Raw genomic sequence first — 24,360 nt, forward strand, 5'->3', positions numbered from 1 at the left:
GCCCAGGCGTCGGCTCGCGCCCGGGTCCGGCTCCCAGGCCTCGCCTGTCCCCCCCAAACCCTCTCTGGGGGAGCGCCGCGGCTCCCCAGCCTGAGCCCCGGCCCTTCGCACGGCAGCCGCAGCTCAGAAGCAGCCCGGCTGCTTCCAAAAGCCTCAAACGCGGGGGCGAGGCTGGGTTAGGCACCCAAGATTTCCTTTGCCCGCTCAGGGGGACCACGTTTTGCCAGCGCTGGCACCGGTCCCCACCGTCCCCCGCCCGGCCTCACCCAGGGCAGCGAAAAATACCCCAAAGCTGTGAATGGGAAACGGCAAAGACGCTGGTTTGGCTGCTTTCTTTGGCTGCTCTTTGCATTGCGATGCTTTTGCTCTGTGGCGCGAGACAGGAAAAGCCAGTAAGAACAAAGGTAAAAGGAAAAAACTGACCGTAACCAGAGCGTTTTATTCCTCCGGCCAGAAACACCCCTCCCAATCCGCCCTCGCGTTTCCCCGGTGCCCCCGGCCCCGAGGGCCGTCCCTCGCCCCACCGAGAGGCGGGATGCCGCCGGGGATGCTCCAGCCGGGCACCGATGCGATGGCAGCCGCGCAAGAGCAGCAGGGTCTGGTGCCAAGGGTTTCTTGGCCCCCTCCCTCGCCTTCCAGCACATTTTATCCAGCTCCCTTAGCGGCATCTCCGCCCTGCGGGTACCACACAGTTTTCTTTCCCCAGTTTTTCCAAGTTGGACATCCTCGCGTCCAGCCACGAGGAGCGGTTCTCAGCCCCAAGCCAGCAAATCCCTTGGAATTCAGCCCCGGGACGCTGCCGAAGCCCAAAGCTCTTTATTTCAGCCGCTGCGGCACGGCGCGGGGAGCAGCCCCAGCGCCCCGGGGGGGTCGCACGCCGATAGCGGGGGGTTTCGGGCACGGAGGGACGAGCCGCGGGGGTGGGCTCGGCACCCGCCTCCAGCTCACGGCCGGGGCCCTGCCGGGGCGGCGAAGATCAGCTGGGCGTACTTCAGCTCCTCCTGCGGGCGACCGCGCCGTCAGAGCCGCCCGCACCCCCAGTTCCCCCTCTGCTGCCGCCGGCCCCCGCCGCCTGCGCTCCCCGAGCCGGGGGACGCCGCCTCCCCGCCAGCCCGGAGGCCCCAGCCCAGCTTTGGGGCAGCCGGGGGCCGCACGGCCTCACCTCAACCTCCTGCGACGCTGGTGCCATCGGGGTCCCGGGCTGGTGGCCTGGAGGGGACAGAGCGGGGAGACGTGTCCCTAGCGTGGGGCTGGAGGGGGCCGAGGGGGCCGGAGGGGGTGGAGGAGGATGAGGGAGGAGGGAGGAGGATGGAGGGGCATTGGGGATGGAGGGGGAGTGGGGATGGAGGGATCACAGCGAGATGGAGAGGACAGCGGGGGACAGCGGGGACATGGTGGGACGTCCCCCGCCTGTGCCACACTCCTTACCCATCGGCGTGGGGCGGCGGAGGCGGCGGAGGTGGCAGATGCTGAGGCAGAGGCTGAGCAGCAGCAGCACCCCGACCCCGGCTACGACCCAGGTGGGGCTCAGGAAGGAGCAGCCTGGGCGAGAGGGGCTGACTCGTCCCATCGTCCCCCCCAAAGCCCCCCACACCCCCAACAGCCCCCACCATCAGCCCCCAACACCCCCCCATCAGCCCCGATCATCCCCCACCATCAGCCCCCAACACCCCCCCATCAGCCCCCAACAGCCTCCACCATCATCCCCCAACACCCCCCCATCAGCCCACAAGAGCCCCCACCATCAGCCCCCACCACCCCCCACCGTCCCCTCGCCCTGCGGCCAAGCCGTCCCCGCTGCCTCAGTTTCCCCAGGGGTGACCCAGCTGGGGGGTCCCTGCACTCACCCGCGGCCTCACGCAGCTCCATGCTCCTGCGGACGGGGGGCCCCGAGGCGTTGAAGCGCACCTCGCAGAGCCCCCCGGCCCCCCCGGCCAGGCCCACGGTGCTGTTGAACGGCTCCACGCTGGCCCCCAGCCCCAGCACCCCCCTGATCCCCCCCGGCCAGGAGACAAGGACGGGGCCGGCGCTGGCACCCACGGCACAGACCAGCACCCGCACCCAGCTCGCGGCCGTCCAACTGTCTGCAACAGGGAGAGGGGCTGCAGCGGGGTCTGGGGTGGGCACGGAGCCGGGGTGGAGGGGACGGAGGGGACGGAGGGGACAGAGGGGACGGAGGGGATGGAGGGGATGGAGGGGACGGAGGGGGACAGAGAGGGACAGAGGGGATGGAAGGGACAGAGGGGACGGAGGGGATGGAGGGGATGGAGGGGACGGAGGGGGACAGAGAGGGACAGAGGGGATGGAAGGGACAGAGGGGATGGAGGGGGCAAGAGGGGATGGAGGGGACGGAGGGGATGGAGGGGGCAAGAGGGGATGGAGGGGATGGAGTGGATGGAGGGCGACAGAGAGGGACAGAGGGGATGAAGGGGACGGAGGGGACAGAGGGGATGGACGGGTACAGAGCGGGTGGTGGATGGGGATAGAGGGTGCTGGAGGGGAGTGGAGGATGCTGGACAGCACAGTGGGTGACAGCAGGGGATGAGGGACATGGGGGTGACATGGGGGTCCCACCCCGGCAATGTCGCCGTCCTACCTCCCACCAGCAGCGCAGTGCCGCTGCCGAAAACCAGGCGGTTTCCATTCTTGTAGGCACACAGGTAGATGCCGGTGTCCTCGGGGCTGGCGTTGGCGATGTGCAGGGTGATTTTGTGCCGCCCGTACTCGCAGGAGAACCCCCCCTTTTTCCAGGTCCAGCAATACAGGACCTGCTGGGGTCCGTCCCTGCCGCCGCGCCGGTACCACAGCACTTTGCCGCTGCTCTCCGTGTCCTCGCTGGCCTCGCAGCCGATCCGCACCGGCTCCCCGGGCTCCACAACCAGGACGGGCTGGGGCTGGCGCAGCCTCAGCAGCGCTGCCGGGGCTGCGGGGACCAAGCGGGGGCTCAGCCCGGCCCCGCCGTAGCCCCCGCCACCCCCAGCAGCCAGTTGCTCCAAAAAGCCCAGAAATCTCCCCAGCCCCGGGCCTGGCCGCGCTCCCCCAGCCCCGGCCCTGCCACCCACCCAGGCAGAGCCACAGCAGCCCCGCGGGGGCCAGCGAGCCCCCGGCTGCCATCGCGGGCCCGTGCTGCGCTGGGGTCCAGCTCCTCCCCAGGGCCGAGCCCTTCTGCAGAGCTGCCGCTGCCGCCGCCGCCGAAACCACGGGGCCCTGGGCAGCGACATCCCCCCACCCCGCTGCCTTCGTCACCGGGGACGTGGCGGACGCTTGGGCGCTGGGGCTGAGATGCCACCGGCCGCCCTCACCCCCCGCTTTCCAAGCCCCCGAGTCCAACTTGGGGCTCTGGGAGCATCGTGGGGGAATAAACCCGGCCGGGCGATGCCCTGCGCCGAGGGCATGCTGAACCCCCCTCCACGGCCTCCGCAATGGAGAGGAAATCGTTTCTGGATGCAAAAGCGGGGCGAGAGGCTGCAGGTCCGGAGCCGGGCGCTGCCTGGCACCAGGCTGGGGGGAAACCTGGCGGGGGAAGCATCTGGGCGATGCTGGGGGACGGAGACGGCCCCGGCCAGGCGGACTGGGGCTGGGTGCAGCCTTCCAACGCCGGCCGAGTCCCAGACGCGCTGAAACCACAGAAATCCCATCCCCGCCCCTGGCTTGGGGGCAATTCCCGGCAGCGGTTGGTGGAGCGTCTCCCCCGCCACCCCCAGCCGCCCCCCACCGCCCCAAAACGCCCTTCCAAGGGACCGAACACTGCAAAGCCCTTCCCAGCCCCCAGCCCTGCCACCGCCTTTCCTGCTGCGGTTGGGCACACGGGGCCCTCGGCCAAACCGGCGCCGAAAAGCAGCACAAAGGCCCAGTGCTGGCGGGGGGGAAGCTGTTTGGTGGCAAGAAACCCCGTCGAAGTGAGAAAATGCAGCAGCGAGGCCGACCGCAGCCATCTCCAGCTCGAGCAAAGCCTGCAGCTGCTGCAGAAGGGCGGAAGAATAGCTGCTGGGCATTGCAGGAGCGAGAGATGCTCCTGCTGGAGGGGGAGGCCGTGCTCCGGGGGCGATTCCCGGTGGCTCCCATGCGGGCGCCTGGGGAAATCCAGCCCAAAGACCCAGGGCGAGCAAAACGTTGGCCCGGGAGAGCAGAAACCCAGGGGACGACGAAGCCCGGGGTCCGCGCGGGCTCGGGCGGGGGCATGAGAACCCTCGGTGCAACACGGAGCTGGCCTTGAAATCCCATTTGGCAAGCGAGAGCAGGGCGCTCGGGTCCCTCCCCAAACCCCCCCTCTCCTGCCCCCCAAGCCCCCAACCGGCCCCCAGGCCGGAGGATCCCTGGGACCCGCAACCCCCTCCGCCATCACCCTGCGCCAAACCCAGCCCAGAAAGGGCCCGTGGGCAGGGGACGGGGGGCAAAGCCGCCGTCGCCACCCCGTTGCCATCAGCCACGGAGGCTGCCGAGGCTGGAAAGCCCCGCGCTGCGGGGGCACACGTGGGGGACCCCCCCGTCCCGCCCGGGGCAGGGCCAGCTCCTGGGCTGCCTCCTCCGAGCGCCCGCGGGGCGTGCGGCTGCCAAACCCCCGGCGGGGCTCGGCCTTCAGAGCCCCCCAGCCGCGGAGGCCGAGAAAAAGCTCCCCGGCAAAAGGGCTTTGGCCAGCATGTCCTCCGCGCTCCTGGGGACCCTCCTGCTCCTCCTGCCAGGTACGTGCCCGCTCCAGAGCCCCCGACCCGCGCCCCATGCGCCGCTGGGGGGGTTTTGCCCCCAAACGCCTTGAAGGCGCTGGATGGGAAAGCCCCCAGTGCAGAGAATCCCACTCACAGCCGCTCCCCCCGTGCAGGAGGTGCCTCGGCAGAGGGCACGGGGGTCCAGCAAAGCCCGCGGCAGCTCTGGCTGCTCCCCGGACAGACGGCGAACCTGAGCTGTCGCATCTGGGACCGCGGCAGCCACGTGAACTGGTACAAGGAGAAGCCAGGCGGCAGTTTGCACTGGATTTACCAGACCACAAAGTTCTCCTCTCCGAAGGGAAAATACTCGGGGAGGATGGAAAATGAGTACGATTTTTCCCTGGCCATCAGCCCCGCGCAGAGGGAGGACTCCGGGGTTTATTACTGCAGCTCCCACACCTTCTTCCTCTCATTTGGGAGCGGGACCAGGCTCGTCGTCACCGGTGAGTGCCCGGCCGGTCGCGTGGGGCTGGGGACATCCCCGGGGAGGCTTCTGCCACCCCGCGGCACCCACTTTCCCTCTTCAGATGCCACCCAGCCCCAGCTCTCCATCCTGGTGCCCGTTGACGCAGAGGAGCCCGGGCAGCCCCCGGCCGCCATCCCCCTGCTCTGCCGCCTCCACGACCTCCCTCCGGGCTGGGACACCGTGCGCTGGCAGCCCGGCGGGCAGGAGACGCCGGTGACGGCGGCGGCCGTGGACGAGCGTGGCGTCCTCAGCGCCTGGAGCATCGCCTGGCTCCCGGCCGAGCGGTGGCACGGGGCTGCGACGTGCACGGCCCTGCAGAGCGGCACGAACAGGACCGCCAGCGTCGCCATCGGCAAAGGAGCCGGGCAGGGTAATTAGTCCATCCCCCCCAGCCCCCTGCGGATCCCGGCCTCCCCCCACCCCCTGCACCCCACTTCTCCCAGCCTTGCCGCATTTCGGAAAGCCCCACGTCCCACTTCGTCCTCCTGAAGCCCCATTTCGGAAATCCCTCGGCCCCTTCCCGTCTCCTCACTGGGGTCCCCCTGCCCTGAAAGCCTTGAAACCTGCACGTCCCCCCTTGCCCAGCCCTGCACCTCCCCGTTCCGGGGATGCTCGGCTCTCCAGGGGGACCAAACCCACCGCCTCCCCCTCTGTCACCTCTCCTTTCCCCTCCGCAGAAGGATGCCCTTCCTGGCCGCTGAGCCTGGGGCTGTCCTGCGTCTCCCTCCTTCTCCTGCTCCAGCTGGCCATCCTGCTCTGCAGACAGCGCCTGGCCGGAGCCCACCCCCGCTCCGGGGCCCCCTCGCAGCCCCTTCGCCCCGGCTCTCGCCTCGCCTCCCCCGGCCACCCGCACGCCCACCCGGGAGACCCAGCCGGGAGGTGAAACCGCTTCCCCAGCCCCCGGCGCACGAGGCAGACAGACAGACATTTACAGCTTCGGAACGGTGCTCTGCTCAAAACCCAGCACCCCTCGCATCCAGAGTTGCCTCCGGCGTTTCCCTGGGGGGAAAACCCCAGCCGCCCGGGCAGACAGCTCCCGTTTGCCTGGCGGTGCTGCTGCAGACGCTGCTGCCGCATCCCTGGGCTGCCGCCTGGAGCATCCCCCAAGGCGCCGGCCGCCGCTCGCGTCGCCCAAAAGCCGAGGGTAAAGCTCGCCCAGGCGTCGGCTCGCGCCCGGGTCCGGCTCCCAGGCCTCGCCTGTCCCCCCCAAACCCTCTCTGGGGGAGCGCCGCGGCTCCCCAGCCTGAGCCCCGGCCCTTCGCACGGCAGCCGCAGCTCAGAAGCAGCCCGGCTGCTTCCAAAAGCCTCAAACGCGGGGGCGAGGCTGGGTTAGGCACCCAAGATTTCCTTTGCCCGCTCAGGGGGACCACGTTTTGCCAGCGCTGGCACCGGTCCCCACCGTCCCCCGCCCGGCCTCACCCAGGGCAGCGAAAAATACCCCAAAGCCTTTTTGTTTCGCTGCCCGCCTCCTCCAGTGCAGAACGCGGTTGAACAACACCGGCTCTCGCTTCCTCTCGCAGAGGGCTCCACGCCGGCGAGGCGCCCCATCTCCCCTGCCCCGCGCTGCCAAAACCGCCGGCTGCAAGGAGTTCCGAACCCAGAGAAAAGGGAAAATCGCCAGAGCCGGCGGGGTGGGAGCTGGGCGGGCACGGCCCCTTGTCGGCCGCAGCGCGCAAACCTCCCGCAAGAACGGGCAGGTTTGCCCCGGGAAGAGTTTGCAAACTTGCAGGAGCTTTGCAAGAGCCAGGAGCAGTTTTGCGGCACAATCTTTCCCCGTAGGATTTGACCACCAGCCCCGGGAAAGTTCCCTGCAGGTGTTTTCTGCCTCTCGGGGAGGGGTTTGAGCGGAAGTTTTTTACCCCTTTCTCATCTCAGAAGCGAATTTCACGGCTGCTCATAGACGGTATCACACGCAAACCGCCCGGAAAGCTCATTTCGGTGGTTCACCAGCTAATAAGCGCACGAGCGCTCCGGAAAAAAATGTCAAAGGCCTGGGCAGCTGCCAAGCGCTCGGAGCGAGGTGGGATGGGGCGAGCCAGCGCGGTGCCACCGCCATCTAGTGCCACCGCCACCGGGCCCCACCGGCCGGAGCCCGCGGCCTTTGGGTGCCCGGAGCACCCCCAGCAGCTCCCTGATCCCAGTTTTGGCCCTCCCAGGGCGCTGGGGCTGGGGGGGGAATAACCTTGGCTTTTTTCCTGCTTGCCGAGGAGGAGGAGGAGGAAGGCTGTAGGCGCCGGGAGAGGGAAGGGATGCTCGCTAGCAATGAGAGATGGCATAAAAATAATAAAATTCCCAATCCCTGGGTAAGCAACCGAGCTCTGGTATTCGTATCAGGTCGTGCCTTGTGGGACCCTGCCCAGCAGCCATCAGAAATTGCTGTTAAACAGGAAAAAAGGTAGTTTAAAGCCACCAAACCAAGCAAAGCCGCGTTACAGCCCCTCCCCTCCTCCCTCTGCTCACGGGGCGGCAAAACGCACCGCAGGGCAACCGCAGGACACGCAGAGAGCGACTCCTCTCCCTGCTCCGAGGATGCTCCCGGTTCCCCGGCTGCTCGGCGATGCCCCGGTAACGCCCGGAGGCCGGGACTCTGCGGTGCTGCGGGTGCTTGGGTGCGATTCATCGCCCCCGTTTCGGTGGGTGCTGCGGCCGGAGGGGTATTTCGGAGGGGAGGGGAAGCACCCTCCATTGCTCCGAGCCCTCGAACGCAGCCCGAGAGCGGCCCGGGGCTTCGCGCCGCTGATCACGGGGTGGCAAATCCCCCCTGCTTCATCCCCGTCGGGAGCCGTCGGGAGCCGCGCGTGGGGACGAGGCCCAGGGGGGAGCGAGCTGCTGCCCCGCTGCACGGCGGGCACCGACTGGGAAAACCACAAACATGGGTTTGGGTTTACTTTATTTTGACTTTATTTTTACCTTACTTTATTTTGACTTTATTTTTACCTTACTTTATTTTGACTTTATTTTTACCTTACTTTATTTTGACTTTATTTTTACCTTACCTTATTTTGACTTTATTTTTACCTTACCTTATTTTTAATTTTTTTTACCTTTATTTTTACCTTACTTTTACTTTATTTTTACCTTACTTTTACTTTATTTTTACCTTACTTTTACTTTATTTTTACCTTACTTTTACTTTATTTTTACCTTACTTTTACTTTATTTTTACCTTACTTCATTTTTATTTTGCTTTATTTTTACCCCATTTTTACTTCATTTCTACTTTATGTTATTTTCTTAAGAACGGCTGCTTCAAAGGGCCTTTTTTCGTTATTTCAAAGTCTCTAAAGGACCGCGTCATGATCTCCCCGTTGGCGGCCGCCAGCCCAAGCAGCCGCTGATCACAAAAGGCCAGGGAAGGGCAGGAAAGCTTCAGCCAGAGCAGAAAACCCCGTCGGACAGCGAGAGCAGCCTGCTCGCTAGAAAAGCCCCTCCGCTCCCCGAGGGCCCCGCAGGAAGGGCAGCTCGTCCCACCTACCTCCCGGCCGGCACGCGGCCCCTCGGGGAGCGCTGGGAAGCCCGCGGCAGCCGGTGCCGTGGGGCAACGGATTTTGGGGGTTTCCTTCATCCATCTTCTCGCCTCCTGCAGCAAAACCACTCCACAACGTCCCCTCCCGCGGCTTCCGCAGGAATCCTGACAACGGCATCTGCTCGGGCACAAGTCATTGTTAAGGGAAGAGTCTGATTTACCAGCTGCATTTTTTAAATTTCCCTTCAAGTTGCGCTTCCGCCTATTAAAGCTGGGAAATGACGCGATGCCTCCGAGAGCCGAGGATGGCAGTGATCTCATTCACACCTTCGTCCTCAGCATAAAACCCACGGTCGCGGGGCAAGCCCCGACCGCAGCCTGCCAGGCTTCGCCGCGCCGGGATGCTCGGCGCAGCCCCGGGACGCAGCGCCGTCGCCGTCGTCGGAAGCAAGAGCCGGCAGCGCCAGCCCTTTCTGCAAAAGCCGTAGGTTTGCTGGCTCGCACATGGAGTTTTCCCATGGGAAAGGCCTCGCTCCCACGCTGCTCCCTCGCTGCGGGACCTCGTACAGTTTGATTTCCGCGTGTAAACTTCAACAATTCAAAAAAAAGGCGTAAAAGCACAGAGATGGTGCAAACCAGGAATTCGGTTTTGGGAAAGCAGCATGGGATGGGAAACGGCAAAGACGCTGGTTTGGCTGCTTTCTTTGGCTGCTCTTTGCATTGCGATGCTTTTGCTCTGTGGTGCGAGACAGGAAAAGCCAGTAAGAACAAAGGTAAAAGGAAAAAACTGACCGTAACCAGAGCGTTTTATTCCTCCGGCCAGAAACACCCCTCCCAATCCGCCCTCGCGTTTCCCCGGTGCCCCCGGCCCCGAGGGCCGTCCCTCGCCCCACCGAGAGGTGGGATGCCGCCGGGGATGCTCCAGCCGGGCACCGATGCGATGGCAGCCGCGCAAGAGCAGCAGGGTCTGGTGCCAAGGGTTTCTTGGCCCCCTCCCTCGCCTTCCAGCACATTTTATCCAGCTCCCTTAGCGGCATCTCCGCCCTGCGGGTACCACACAGTTTTCTTTCCCCAGTTTTTCCAAGTTGGACATCCTCGCATCCAGCCACGAGGAGCGGTTCTCAGCCCCAAGGCAGCAAATCCCTTGGAATTCAGCCCCGGGACGCTGCCGAAGCCCAAAGCTCTTTATTTCAGCCGCTGCGGCACGGCGCGGGGAGCAGCCCCAGCGCCCCGGGGGGTCGCACGCCGATAGCGGGGGGTTTCGGGCACGGAGGGACGAGCCGCGGGGGTGGGCTCGGCACCCGCCTCCGGCTCACGGCCGGGGCCCTGCCGGGGCGGCGAAGATCAGCTGGGCGTACTTCAGCTCCTCCTGCGGGCGACCACGCCGTCAGAGCCGCCCGCACCCCCAGTTCCCCCTCTGCTGCCGCCGGCCCCCGCCGCCTGCGCTCCCCGAGCCGGGGGACGCCGCCTCCCCGCCAGCCCGGAGGCCCCAGCCCAGCTTTGGGGCAGCCGGGGGCCGCACGGCCTCACCTCAACCTACTGTGACTCTGGTGCCATCGGGGTCCCGGGCTGGTGGCCTGGAGGGGACAGAGCGGGGAGACGTGTCCCTAGCGTGGGGCTGGAGGGGGCCGAGGGGGCCGGAGGGGGTGGAGGAGGATGAGGGAGGAGGGAGGAGGACGGAGGGGCATTGGGGATGGAGGGGGAGTGGGGATGGAGGGATCACAGCGAGATGGAGAGGACAGCGGGGGACAGCGGGGACATGGTGGGACGTCCCCCGCCTGTGCCACACTCCTTACCCATCGGCGTGGGGCGGCGGAGGCGGCGGAGGTGGCAGATGCTGAGGCAGAGGCTGAGCAGCAGCAGCACCCCGACCCCGGCTACGACCCAGGTGCTGAGTTTCAGGAAGAAGCAGCCTGGGCGAGAGGGGCTGACTCGTCCCATCGTCCCCCCCAAAGCCCCCCACACCCCCAACAGCAACCCCCATCATCCCCCAACACCCCCCCATCAGCCCCCATCATCCCCCACCATCATCCCCCAACAACCTCCCACCATCATCCCCGAACACTCCCCCATCATCCCCCACCATCATCATCCCCCACCATCAGCCCCCAACACCCCCCCATCAGCCCCCAAGAGCCCCCACCATCATCCCCCAACACCCCCCCATCAGCCCCCATCATCCCCCACCATCAGCCCCCAACACCCCCCCATCAGCCCCCAACAGCCCCCACCATCAGCCGCCAACACCCCCCCATCATCATCCCCCCACACCCCCAACAGCCCCCACCATCATCATCCCCCACCATCAGCCCCCAACAGCCCCCACCATCAGCCCCCAACACCCCCCCATCATCATCCCCCAACACTGCCCCATCATCATCCCCCCACACCCCCAACAGCCCCCACCATCATCGTTCCCCACCATCAGCCCCCAACAGCCCCCACCATCATCATCCCCCCCCATCAGCCCCCAACAGCCTCCACCATCATCATCCCCCACCACCCCCCACCGTCCCCTCGCCCTGCGGCCAAGCCGTCCCCGCTGCCTCAGTTTCCCCAGGGGTGACCCAGCTGGGGGGGTCCCTGCACTCACCCGCGGCCTCACGCAGCTCCATGCTCCTGCGGACGGGGGGCCCCGAGGCGTTGAAGCGCACCTCGCAGAGCCCCCCGGCCCCCCCGGCCAGGCCCACGGTGCTCTGGAACGGCTCCACGCTGGCCCCCAGCCCCAGCACCCCCCCGATCCCCCCCGGCCAGGAGACAAGGACGGGGCCGGCGCTGGCACCCACGGCACAGACCAGGCTGGGGGGGTCCCAGGGGTCCCTGCGGGGTGCCAGCACCCGCACCCAGCTCGCGGCCGTCCAACTGTCTGCAACAGGGAGAGGGGCTGCAGCGGGGTCTGGGGTGGGCACGGAGCCGGGGTGGAGGGGACGGAGGGGACAGAGGGGACGGAGGGGATGGAGGGGACGGAGGGGATGGAGGGGGCAAGAGGGGACGCAGGGGGCAAGAGGGGACGGAGGGGATGGAGTGGATGGAGGGCGACAGAGAGGGACAGAGGGGATGAAGGGGACGGAGGGGATGGACGGGTACAGAGCGGGTGGTGGATGGGGATAGAGGGTGCTGGAGGGGAGTGGAGGATGCTGGACAGCACAGTGGGTGACAGCAGGGGATGAGGGACATGGGGGTGACATGGCGGTCCCACCCCGGCAATGTCGCCGTCCTACCTCCCACCAGCAGCGCAGTGCCACTGCCGAAAACCAGGCGGTTTCCATTGTTGTAGGCACACAGGTAGATGCCGGTGTCCTCGGGGCTGGCGTTGGCGATGTGCAGGGTGATTTTGTGCCGCCCGTACTCGCAGGAGAACCCCCCCTTTTTCCAGGTCCAGCAATGCAGGACCTGCTGGGGTCCGTCCCTGCCGCCGCGCCGGTACCACAGCACATTGCCTCTGCTCTCCGTGTCCTCGCTGGCCTCGCAGCCGATCCGCACCGGCTCCCCGGGCTCCACAACCAGGACGGGCTGGGGCTGGCGCAGCCTCAGCAGCGCTGCCGGGGCTGCGGGGACCAAGCGGGGGCTCAGCCCGGCCCCGCCGTAGCCCCCGCCACCCCCAGCAGCCAGTTGCTCCAAAAAGCCCAGAAATCTCCCCAGCCCCGGGCCTGGCCGCGCTCCCCCAGCCCCGGCCCTGCCACCCACCCAGGCAGAGCCACAGCAGCCCCGCGGGGGCCAGCGAGCCCCCGGCTGCCATCGCGGGCCCGTGCTGCGCTGGGGTCCAGCTCCTCCCCAGGGCCGAGCCCTTCTGCAGAGCTGCCGCTGCCGCCGCCGCCGAAACCACGGGGCCCTGGGCAGCGACATCCCCCCACCCCGCTGCCTTCGTCACCGGGGACGTGGCGGACGCTTGGGCGCTGGGGCTGAGATGCCACCGGCCGCCCTCACCCCCCGCTTTCCAAGCCCCCGAGTCCAACTTGGGGCTCTGGGAGCATCGTGGGGGAATAAACCCGGCCGGGCGATGCCCTGCGCCGAGGGCATGCTGAACCCCCCTCCACGGCCTCCGCAATGGAGAGGAAATCGTTTCTGGATGCAAAAGCGGGGCGAGAGGCTGCAGGTCCGGAGCCGGGCGCTGCCTGGCACCAGGCTGGGGGGAAACCTGGCGGGGGAAGCATCTGGGCGATGCTGGGGGACGGAGACGGCCCCGGCCAGGCGGACTGGGGCTGGGTGCAGCCTTCCAACGCCGGCCGAGTCCCAGACGCGCTGAAACCACAGAAATCCCATCCCCGCCCCTGGCTTGGGGGCAATTCCCGGCAGCGGTTGGTGGAGCGTCTCCCCCGCCACCCCCAGCCGCCCCCCACCGCCCCAAAACGCCCTTCCAAGGGACCGAACACTGCAAAGCCCTTCCCAGCCCCCAGCCCTGCCACCGCCTTTCCTGCTGCGGTTGGGCACACGGGGCCCTCGGCCAAACCGGCGCCGAAAAGCAGCACAAAGGCCCAGTGCTGGCGGGGGGGAAGCTGTTTGGTGGCAAGAAACCCCGTCGAAGTGAGAAAATGCAGCAGCGAGGCCGACCGCAGCCATCTCCAGCTCGAGCAAAGCCTGCAGCTGCTGCAGAAGGGCGGAAGAATAGCTGCTGGGCATTGCAGGAGCGAGAGATGCTCCTGCTGGAGGGGGAGGCCGTGCTCCGGGGGCGATTCCCGGTGGCTCCCATGCGGGCGCCTGGGGAAATCCAGCCCAAAGACCCAGGGCGAGCAAAACGTTGGCCCGGGAGAGCAGAAACCCAGGGGACGACGAAGCCCGGGGTCCGCGCGGGCTCGGGCGGGGGCATGAGAACCCTCGGTGCAACACGGAGCTGGCCTTGAAATCCCATTTGGCAAGCGAGAGCAGGGCGCTCGGGTCCCTCCCCAAACCCCCCCTCTCCTGCCCCCCAAGCCCCCAACCGGACCCCAGGCCGGAGGATCCCTGGGACCCGCAACCCCCTCCGCCATCACCCTGCGCCAAACCCAGCCCAGAAAGGGCCCGTGGGCAGGGGACGGGGGGCAAAGCCGCCGTCGCCACCCCGTTGCCATCAGCCACGGAGGCTGCCGAGGCTGGAAAGCCCCGCGCTGCGGGGGCACACGTGGGGGACCCCCCCGTCCCGCCCGGGGCAGGGCCAGCTCCTGGGCTGCCTCCTCCGAGCGCCCGCGGGGCGTGCGGCTGCCAAACCCCCGGCGGGGCTCGGCCTTCAGAGCCCCCCAGCCGCGGAGGCCGAGAAAAAGCTCCCCGGCAAAAGGGCTTTGGCCAGCATGTCCTCCGCGCTCCTGGGGACCCTCCTGCTCCTCCTGCCAGGTACGTGCCCGCTCCAGAGCCCCCGACCCGCGCCCCATGCGCCGCTGGGGGGGTTTTGCCCCCAAACGCCTTGAAGGCGCTGGATGGGAAAGCCCCCAGTGCAGAGAATCCCACTCACAGCCGCTCCCCCCGTGCAGGAGGTGCCTCGGCAGAGGGCACGGGGGTCCAGCAAAGCCCGCGGCAGCTCTGGCTGCTCCCCGGACAGACGGCGAACCTGAGCTGTCGCATCCCGGACCACGGCAGCCACGTGAACTGGTACAAGGAGAAGCCAGGCGGCAGTTTGCACTGGATTTACCAGACCACAAAGTTCTCCTCTCCGAAGGGAAAATACTCGGGGAGGATGGAAAACGAGTACGATTTTTCCCTGGCCATCAGCCCCGCGCAGAGGGAGGACTCCGGGGTTTATTACTGCAGCTCCCACACCTTCTTCCTCTCATTTGGGAACGGGACCAGGCTCGTCGTCACCGGTGAGTGCCCGGCCGGTCGCGTGGGGCTGGGGACATCCCCGGGGAGGTTTCTGCCACCCCGCGGCACCCACTTTCCCTCTTCAGATGCCACCCAGCCCCAGCTCTCCATCCTGGTGCCCGTTGGCGCAGAGGAGCCCGGGCCGCCCCCGGCCGCCATCCCCCTGCTCTGCCGCCTCCACGACCTCCCTCCGGGCTGGGACACCGTGCGCTGGCAGCCCGGCGGGCAGGAGACGCCGGTGACGGCGGCGGCCGTGGACGAGCGTGGCGTCCTCAGCGCCTGGAGCATCGCCTGGCTCCCGGCCGAGCGGTGGCACGGGGCTGCGACGTGCACGGCCCTGCAGAGCGGCACGAACAGGACCGCCAGCGTCGCCATCGGCAAAGGAGCCGGGCAGGGTAATTAGTCCATCCCCCCCAGCCCCCTGCGCATCCCGGCCTCCCCCCACCCCCTGCACCCCACTTCTCCCAGCCTTGCCGCATTTCGGAAAGCCCCACGTCCCACTTCGTCCTCCTGAAGCCCCATTTCGGAAATCCCTCGGCCCCTTCCCATCTCCTCACTGGGGTCCCCCTGCCCTGAAAGCCTTGAAACCTGCACGTCCCCCCTTGCCCAGCCCTGCACCTCCCCGTTCCGGGGATGCTCGGCTCTCCAGGGGGACCAAACCCACCGCCTCCCCCTCTGTCACCTCTCCTTTCCCCTCCGCAGAAGGATGCCCTTCCTGGCCGCTGAGCCTGGGGCTGTCCTGCGTCTCCCTCCTTCTCCTGCTCCAGCTGACCATCCTGCTCTGCAGACAGCGCCTGGCCGGAGCCCACCCCCGCTCCGGGGCCCCCTCGCAGCCCCTTCGCCCCGGCTCTCGCCTCGCCTCCCCCGGCCACCCGCACGCCCACCCGGGAGACCCAGCCGGGAGGTGAAACCGCTTCCCCAGCCCCCGGCGCACGAGGCAGACAGACAGACATTTACAGCTTCGGAACGGTGCTCTGCTCAAAACCCAGCACCCCTCGCATCCAGAGTTGCCTCCGGCGTTTCCCTGGGGGGAAAACCCCAGCCGCCCGGGCAGACAGCTCCCGTTTGCCTGGCGGTGCTGCTGCAGACGCTGCTGCCGCATCCCTGGGCTGCCGCCTGGAGCATCCCCCAAGGCGCCGGCCGCCGCTCGCGTCGCCCAAAAGCCGAGGGTAAAGCTCGCCCAGGCGTCGGCTCGCGCCCGGGTCCGGCTCCCAGGCCTCGCGTGTCCCCCCCAAACCCTCTCTGGGGGAGCGCCGCGGCTCCCCAGCCTGAGCCCCGGCCCTTCGCACGGCAGCCGCAGCTCAGAAGCAGCCCGGCTGCTTCCAAAAGCCTCAAACGCGGGGGCGAGGCTGGGTTAGGCACCCAAGATTTCCTTTGCCCGCTCAGGGGGACCACGTTTTGCCAGCGCTGGCACCGGTCCCCACCGTCCCCCGCCCGGCCTCACCCAGGGCAGCGAAAAATACCCCAAAGCTGTGAAAGGGAAACGGCAAAGACGCTGGTTTGGCTGCTTTCTTTGGCTGCTCTTTGCATTGCGATGCTTTTGCTCTGTGGTGCGAGACAGGAAAAGCCAGTAAGAAGAAAGGTAAAAGGAAAAAACTGACCGTAACCAGAGCGTTTTATTCCTCCGGCCAGAAACACCCCTCCCAATCCGCCCTCGCGTTTCCCCGGTGCCCCCGGCCCCGAGGGCCGTCCCTCGCCCCACCGAGAGGCGGGATGCCGCCGGGGATGCTCCAGCCGGGCACCGATGCGATGGCAGCCGCGCAAGAGCAGCAGGGTCTGGTGCCAAGGGTTTCTTGGCCCCCTCCCTCGCCTTCCAGCACATTTTATCCAGCTCCCTTAGCGGCATCTCCGCCCTGCGGGTGCCACACAGTTTTCTTTCCCCAGTTTTTCCAAGTTGGACATCCTCGCGTCCAGCCACGAGGAGCTGTTCTCAGCCCCAAGGCAGCAAATCCCTTGGAATTCAGCCCCGGGACGCTGCCGAAGCCCAAAGCTCTTTATTTCAGCCGCTGCGGCACGGCGCGGGGAGCAGCCCCAGCGCCCCGGGGGGGTCGCACGCCGATAGCGGGGGGTTTCGGGCACGGAGGGACGAGCCGCGGGGGTGGGCTCGGCACCCGCCTCCAGCTCACGGCCGGGGCCCTGCCGGGGCGGCGAAGATCAGCTGGGCGTACTTCAGCTCCTCCTGCGGGCGACCGCGCCGTCAGAGCCGCCCGCACCCCCAGTTCCCCCTCTGCTGCCGCCGGCCCCCGCCGCCTGCGCTCCCCGAGCCGGGGGACGCCGCCTCCCCGCCAGCCCGGAGGCCCCAGCCCAGCTTTGGGGCAGCCGGGGGCCGCACGGCCTCACCTCAACCTCCTGCGACGCTGGTGCCATCGGGGTCCCGGGCTGGTGGCCTGGAGGGGACAGAGCGGGGAGACGTGTCCCTAGCGTGGGGCTGGAGGGGGCCGAGGGGGCCGGAGGGGGTGGAGGAGGATGAGGGAGGAGGGAGGAGGACGGAGGGGCATTGGGGATGGAGGGGGAGTGGGGATGGAGGGATCACAGCGAGATGGAGAGGACAGCGGGGGACAGCGGGGACATGGTGGGACGTCCCCCGCCTGTGCCACACTCCTTACCCATCGGCGTGGGGCGGCGGAGGCGGCGGAGGTGGCAGATGCTGAGGCAGAGGCTGAGCAGCAGCAGCACCCCGACCCCGGCTACGACCCAGGTGGGGCTCAGGAAGGAGCAGCCTGGGCGAGAGGGGCTGACTCGTCCCATCATCCCCCCCAAAGCCCCCCACACCCCCAACAGCCCCCACCATCAGCCCCCAACACCCCCCCATCAGCCCCGATCATCCCCCACCATCAGCCCCCAACACCCCCCCATCAGCCCCCAACAGCCTCCACCATCATCCCCCAACAGCCCCCACCATCAGCCCCCACCACCCCCCACCGTCCCCTCGCCCTGCGGCCAAGCCGTCCCCGCTGCCTCAGTTTCCCCAGGGGTGACCCAGCTGGGGGGTCCCTGCACTCACCCGCGGCCTCACGCAGCTCCATGCTCCTGCGGACGGGGGGCCCCGAGGCGTTGAAGCGCACCTCGCAGAGCCCCCCGGCCCCCCCGGCCAGGCCCACGGTGCTGTTGAACGGCTCCACGCTGGCCCCCAGCCCCAGCACCGCCCCGATCCCCCCCGGCCAGGAGACAAGGACGGGGCCGGCGCTGGCACCCACGGCACAGACCAGGCTGGGGGGGTCCCAGGGGTCCCTGCGGGGCGCCAGCACCCGCACCCAGCTCGCGGCCGTCCAACTGTCTGCAACAGGGAGAGGGGCTGCAGCGGGGTCTGGGGTGGGCACGGAGCCGGGGTGGAGGGGACGGAGGGGACAGAGGGGACGGAGGGGATGGAGGGGATGGAGGGGATGGAGGGGACAGAGGGGACGGAGGGGACGGAGGGGACGGAGGGGATGGAAGGGATGGAGGGGATGGAGGGGACGGAGGGGACGGAGGGGACAGAGGGGACGGAGGGGATGGACGGGTACAGAGCGGGTGGTGGATGGGGATAGAGGGTGCTGGAGGGGAGTGGAGGATGCTGGACAGCACAGTGGGTGACAGCAGGGGATGAGGGACATGGGGGTGACATGGCGGTCCCACCCCGGCAATGTCGCCGTCCTACCTCCCACCAGCAGCACAGTGCCGCTGCCGAAATCCAGGCGGTTTCCATTCTTGTAGGCACACAGGTAGATGCCGGTGTCCTCGGGGCTGGCGTTGGCGATGTGCAGGGTGATTTTGTGCCGCCCGTACTCGCAGGAGAACCCCCCCTTTTTCCAGGTCCAGCAATGCAGGACCTGCTGGGGTCCGTCCCTGCCGCCGCGCCGGTACCACAGCACTTTGCCGCTGCTCTCCGTGTCCTCGCTGGCCTCGCAGCCGATCCGCACCGGCTCCCCGGGCTCCACAACCAGGACGGGCTGGGGCTGGCGCAGCCTCAGCAGCGCTGCCGGGGCTGCGGGGACCAAGCGGGGGCTCAGCCCGGCCCCGCCGTAGCCCCCGCCACCCCCAGCAGCCAGTTGCTCCAAAAAGCCCAGAAATCTCCCCAGCCCCGGGCCTGGCCGCGCTCCCCCAGCCCCGGCCCTGCCACCCACCCAGGCAGAGCCACAGCAGCCCCGCGGGGGCCAGCGAGCCCCCGGCTGCCATCGCGGGCCCGTGCTGCGCTGGGGTCCAGCTCCTCCCCAGGGCCGAGCCCTTCTGCAGAGCTGCCGCTGCCGCCGCCGCCGAAACCACGGGGCCCTGGGCAGCGACATCCCCCCACCCCGCTGCCTTCGTCACCGGGGACGTGGCGGACGCTTGGGCGCTGGGGCTGAGATGCCACCGGCCGCCCTCACCCCCCGCTTTCCAAGCCCCCGAGTCCAACTTGGGGCTCTGGGAGCATCGTGGGGGAATAAACCCGGCCGGGCGATGCCCTGCGCCGAGGGCATGCTGAACCCCCCTCCACGGCCTCCGCAATGGAGAGGAAATCGTTTCTGGATGCAAAAGCGGGGCGAGAGGCTGCAGGTCCGGAGCCGGGCGCTGCCTGGCACCAGGCTGGGGGGAAACCTGGCGGGGGAAGCATCTGGGCGATGCTGGGGGACGGAGACGGCCCCGGCCAGGCGGACTGGGGCTGGGTGCAGCCTTCCAACGCCGGCCGAGTCCCAGACGCGCTGAAACCACAGAAATCCCATCCCCGCCCCTGGCTTGGGGGCAATTCCCGGCAGCGGTTGGTGGAGCGTCTCCCCCGCCACCCCCAGCCGCCCCCAGCCGCCCCCCACCGCCCCAAAACGCCCTTCCAAGGGACCGAACACTGCAAAGCCCTTCCCAGCCCCCAGCCCTGCCACCGCCTTTCCTGCTGCGGTTGGGCACACGGGGCCCTCGGCCAAACCGGCGCCGAAAAGCAGCACAAAGGCCCAGTGCTGGCGGGGGGGAAGCTGTTTGGTGGCAAGAAACCCCGTCGAAGTGAGAAAATGCAGCAGCGAGGCCGACCGCAGCCATCTCCAGCTCGAGCAAAGCCTGCAGCTGCTGCAGAAGGGCGGAAGAATAGCTGCTGGGCATTGCAGGAGCGAGAGATGCTCCTGCTGGAGGGGGAGGCCGTGCTCCGGGGGCGATTCCCGGTGGCTCCCATGCGGGCGCCTGGGGAAATCCAGCCCAAAGACCCAGGGCGAGCAAAACGTTGGCCCGGGAGAGCAGAAACCCAGGGGACGACGAAGCCCGGGGTCCGCGCGGGCTCGGGCGGGGGCATGAGAACCCTCGGTGCAACACGGAGCTGGCCTTGAAATCCCATTTGGCAAGCGAGAGCAGGGCGCTCGGGTCCCTCCCCAAACCCCCCCTCTCCGGCCCCCCAAGCCCCCAACCGGCCCCCAGGCCGGAGGATCCCTGGGACCCGCAACCCCCTCCGCCATCACCCTGCGCCAAACCCAGCCCAGAAAGGGCCCGTGGGCAGGGGACGGGGGGCAAAGCCGCCGTCGCCACCCCGTTGCCATCAGCCACGGAGGCTGCCGAGGCTGGAAAGCCCCGCGCTGCGGGGGGACACGTGGGGGACCCCCCCGTCCCGCCCGGGGCAGGGCCAGCTCCTGGGCTGCCTCCTCCGAGCGCCCGCGGGGCGTGCGGCTGCCAAACCCCCGGCGGGGCTCGGCCTTCAGAGCCCCCCAGCCGCGGAGGCCGAGAAAAAGCTCCCCGGCAAAAGGGCTTTGGCCAGCATGTCCTCCGCGCTCCTGGGGACCCTCCTGCTCCTCCTGCCAGGTACGTGCCCGCTCCAGAGCCCCCGACCCGCGCCCCATGCGCCGCTGGGGGGGTTTTGCCCCCAAACGCCTTGAAGGCGCTGGATGGGAAAGCCCCCAGTGCAGAGAATCCCACTCACAGCCGCTCCCCCCGTGCAGGAGGTGCCTCGGCAGAGGGCACGGGGGTCCAGCAAAGCCCGCGGCAGCTCTGGCTGCTCCCCGGACAGACGGCGAACCTGAGCTGTCGCATCCCGGACCACGGCAGCCACGTGAACTGGTACAAGGAGAAGCCAGGCGGCAGTTTGCACTGGATTTACCAGACCACAAAGTTCTCCTCTCCGAAGGGAAAATACTCGGGGAGGATGGAAAACGAGTACGATTTTTCCCTGGCCATCAGCCCCGCGCAGAGGGAGGACTCCGGGGTTTATTACTGCAGCTCCCGCACCTTCTTCCTCTCATTTGGGAGCGGGACCAGGCTCGTCGTCACCGGTGAGTGCCCGGCCGGTCGCGTGGGGCTGGGGACATCCCCGGGGAGGCTTCTGCCACCCCGCGGCACCCACTTTCCCTCTTCAGATGCCACCCAGCCCCAGCTCTCCATCCTGGTGCCCGTTGACGCAGAGGAGCCCGGGCCGCCCCCGGCCGCCATCCCCCTGCTCTGCCGCCTCCACGACCTCCCTCCGGGCTGGGACACCGTGCGCTGGCAGCCCGGCGGGCAGGAGACGCCGGTGACGGCGGCGGCCGTGGACGAGCGTGGCGTCCTCAGCGCCTGGAGCATCGCCTGGCTCCCGGCCGAGCGGTGGCACGGGGCTGCGACGTGCACGGCCCTGCAGAGCGGCACGAACAGGACCGCCAGCGTCGCCATCGGCAAAGGAGCCGGGCAGGGTAATTAGTCCATCCCCCCCAGCCCCCTGCGGATCCCGGCCTCCCCCCACCCCCTGCACCCCACTTCTCCCAGCCTTGCCGCATTTCGGAAAGCCCCACGTCCCACTTCGTCCTCCTGAAGCCCCATTTCGGAAATCCCTCGGCCCCTTCCCATCTCCTCACTGGGGTCCCCCTGCCCTGAAAGCCTTGAAACCTGCACGTCCCCCCTTGCCCAGCCCTGCACCTCCCCGTTCCGGGGATGCTCGGCTCTCCAGGGGGACCAAACCCACCGCCTCCCCCTCTGTCACCTCTCCTTTCCCCTCCGCAGAAGGATGCCCTTCCTGGCCGCTGAGCCTGGGGCTGTCCTGCGTCTCCCTCCTTCTCCTGCTCCAGCTGGCCATCCTGCTCTGCAGACAGCGCCTGGCCGGAGCCCACCCCCGCTCCGGGGCCCCCTCGCAGCCCCTTCGCCCCGGCTCTCGCCTCGCCTCCCCCGGCCACCCGCACGCCCACCCGGGAGACCCAGCCGGGAGGTGAAACCGCTTCCCCAGCCCCCGGCGCACGAGGCAGACAGACAGACATTTACAGCTTCGGAACGGTGCTCTGCTCAAAACCCAGCACCCCTCGCATCCAGAGTTGCCTCCGGCGTTTCCCTGGGGGGAAAACCCCAGCCGCCCGGGCAGACAGCTCCCGTTTGCCTGGCGGTGCTGCTGCAGACGCTGCTGCCGCATCCCTGGGCTGCCGCCTGGAGCATCCCCCAAGGCGCCGGCCGCCGCTCGCGTCGCCCAAAAGCCGAGGGTAAAGCTCGCCCAGGCGTCGGCTCGCGCCCGGGTCCGGCTCCCAGGCCTCGCGTGTCCCCCCCAAACCCTCTCTGGGGGAGCGCCGCGGCTCCCCAGCCTGAGCCCCGGCCCTTCGCACAGCAGCCGCAGCTCAGAAGCAGCCCGGCTGCTTCCAAAAGCCTCAAACGCGGGGGCGAGGCTGGGTTAGGCACCCAAGATTTCCTTTGCCCGCTCAGGGGGACCACGTTTTGCCAGCGCTGGCACCGGTCCCCACCGTCCCCCGCCCGGCCTCACCCAGGGCAGCGAAAAATACCCCAAAGCTGTGAATGGGAAACGGCAAAGACGCTGGTTTGGCTGCTTTCTTTGGCTGCTCTTTGCATTGCGATGCTTTTGCTCTGTGGCGCGAGACAGGAAAAGCCAGTAAGAACAAAGGTAAAAGGAAAAAACTGACCGTAACCAGAGCGTTTTATTCCTCCGGCCAGAAACACCCCTCCCAATCCGCCCTCGCGTTTCCCCGGTGCCCCCGGCCCCCAGGGCCGTCCCTCGCCCCACCGAGAGGCGGGATGCCGCCGGGGATGCTCCAGCCGGGCACCGATGCGATGGCAGCCGCGCAAGAGCAGCAGGGTCTGGTGCCAAGGGTTTCTTGGCCCCCTCCCTCGCCTTCCAGCACATTTTATCCAGCTCCCTTAGCGGCATCTCCGCCCTGCGGGTACCACACAGTTTTCTTTCCCCAGTTTTTCCAAGTTGGACATCCTCGCGTCCAGCCACGAGGAGCTGTTCTCAGCCCCAAGGCAGCAAATCCCTTGGAATCCAGCCCCGGGACGCTGCCGAAGCCCAAAGCTCTTTATTTCAGCCGCTGCGGCACGGCGCGGGGAGCAGCCCCAGCGCCCCGGGGGGGTCGCACGCCGATAGCGGGGGGTTTCGGGCACGGAGGGACGAGCCGCGGGGGTGGGCTCGGCACCCGCCTCCGCCTCCGGCTCACGGCCGGGGCCCTGCCGGGGCGGCGAAGATCAGCTGGGCGTACTTCAGCTCCTCCTGCGGGCGACCGCGCCGTCAGAGCCGCCCGCACCCCCAGTTCCCCCTCTGCTGCCGCCGGCCCCCGCCGCCTGCGCTCCCCGAGCCGGGGGACGCCGCCTCCCCGCCAGCCCGGAGGCCCCAGCCCAGCTTTGGGGCAGCCGGGGGCCGCACGGCCTCACCTCAACCTCCTGCGACGCTGGTGCCATCGGGGTCCCGGGCTGGTGGCCTGGAGGGGACAGAGCGGGGAGACGTGTCCCTAGCGTGGGGCTGGAGGGGGCCGAGGGGGCCGGAGGGGGTGGAGGAGGATGAGGGAGGAGGGAGGAGGACGGAGGGGCATTGGGGATGGAGGGGGAGTGGGGATGGAGGGATCACAGCGAGATGGAGAGGACAGCGGGGGACAGCGGGGACATGGTGGGACGTCCCCCGCCTGTGCCACACTCCTTACCCATCGGCGTGGGGCGGCGGAGACGGCGGAGGTGGCAGATGCTGAGGCAGAGGCTGAGCAGCAGCAGCACCCCGACCCCGGCTACGACCCAGGTGGGGCTCAGGGAGGAGCAGCCTGGGCGAGAGGGGCTGACTCGTCCCATCGTCCCCCCCAAAGCCCCCCACACCCCCAACAGCCCCCACCATCAGCCCCCAACACCCCCCCATCAGCCCCGATCATCCCCCACCATCAGCCCCCAACACCCCCCCATCATCATCCCCCAACACTGCCCCAACATCCCCCACCATCATCATTCCCCACCATCAGCCCCCAACAGCCCCCACCATCAGCCCCCACCACCCCCCACCGTCCCCTTGCCCTGCGGCCAAGCCGTCCCCGCTGCCTCAGTTTCCCCAGGGGTGACCCAGCTGGGGGGTCCCTGCACTCACCCGCGGCCTCACGCAGCTCCATGCTCCTGCGGACGGGGGGCCCCGAGGCGTTGAAGCGCACCTCGCAGAGCCCCCCGGCCCCCCCGGCCAGGCCCACGGTGCTGTTGAACGGCTCCACGCTGGCCCCCAGCCCCAGCACCCCCCCGATCCCCCCCGGCCAGGACACAAGGACGGGGCCGGCGCTGGCACCCACGGCACAGACCAGGCTGGGGGGGTCCCAGGGGTCCCTGCCGGGAGCCAGCACCCGCACCCAGCTCGCGGCCGTCCAACTGTCTGCAACAGGGAGAGGGGCTGCAGCGGGGTCTGGGGTGGGCACGGAGCCGGGGTGGAGGGGACGGAGGGGACGGAGGGGACGGAGGGGATGGAGGGGATGGAGGGGATGGAGGGGACAGAGGGGACGGAGGGGACGGAGGGGATGGAGGGGATGGAAGGGATGGAGGGGATGGAGGGGATGGAGGGGACGGAGGGGACGGAGGGGATGGAGGGGGACGGAAGGGACAGAGGGGATGGAGGGGACAGAGGGGACAGAGGGGACAGAGGGGATGAAGGGGACGGAGGGGACGGAGGGGATGGACGGGTACAGAGCGGGTGGTGGATGGGGATAGAGGGTGCTGGAGGGGAGTGGAGGATGCTGGACAGCACAGTGGGTGACAGCAGGGGATGAGGGACATGGGGGTGACATGGGGGTCCCACCCCGGCAATGTCGCCGTCC

At 68.4% G+C, this 24,360-nt stretch overlaps 1 long non-coding RNA gene across 1 annotated transcript; it reads right to left on the bottom strand.

Moving 5' to 3' along the window:
• Positions 1–16,299: 16,299 nt before the first annotated feature.
• Positions 16,300–17,111, bottom strand: LOC309600637. Its single transcript, XR_014230441.1, has 3 exons — positions 17,017–17,111; positions 16,751–16,797; positions 16,300–16,589 (listed from the first exon to the last, which is right to left on the bottom strand). It is a non-coding gene; the product is annotated as an uncharacterized lncRNA (long non-coding RNA).
• Between the last annotated feature and the right edge of the window lie 7,249 nt (positions 17,112–24,360).

The sequence above is a fragment of the Platalea leucorodia genome (assembly GCF_965183815.1).
Source record: "Platalea leucorodia genome assembly, chromosome: 24".
Taxonomy (NCBI): Eukaryota; Metazoa; Chordata; class Aves; order Pelecaniformes; family Threskiornithidae; genus Platalea; species Platalea leucorodia.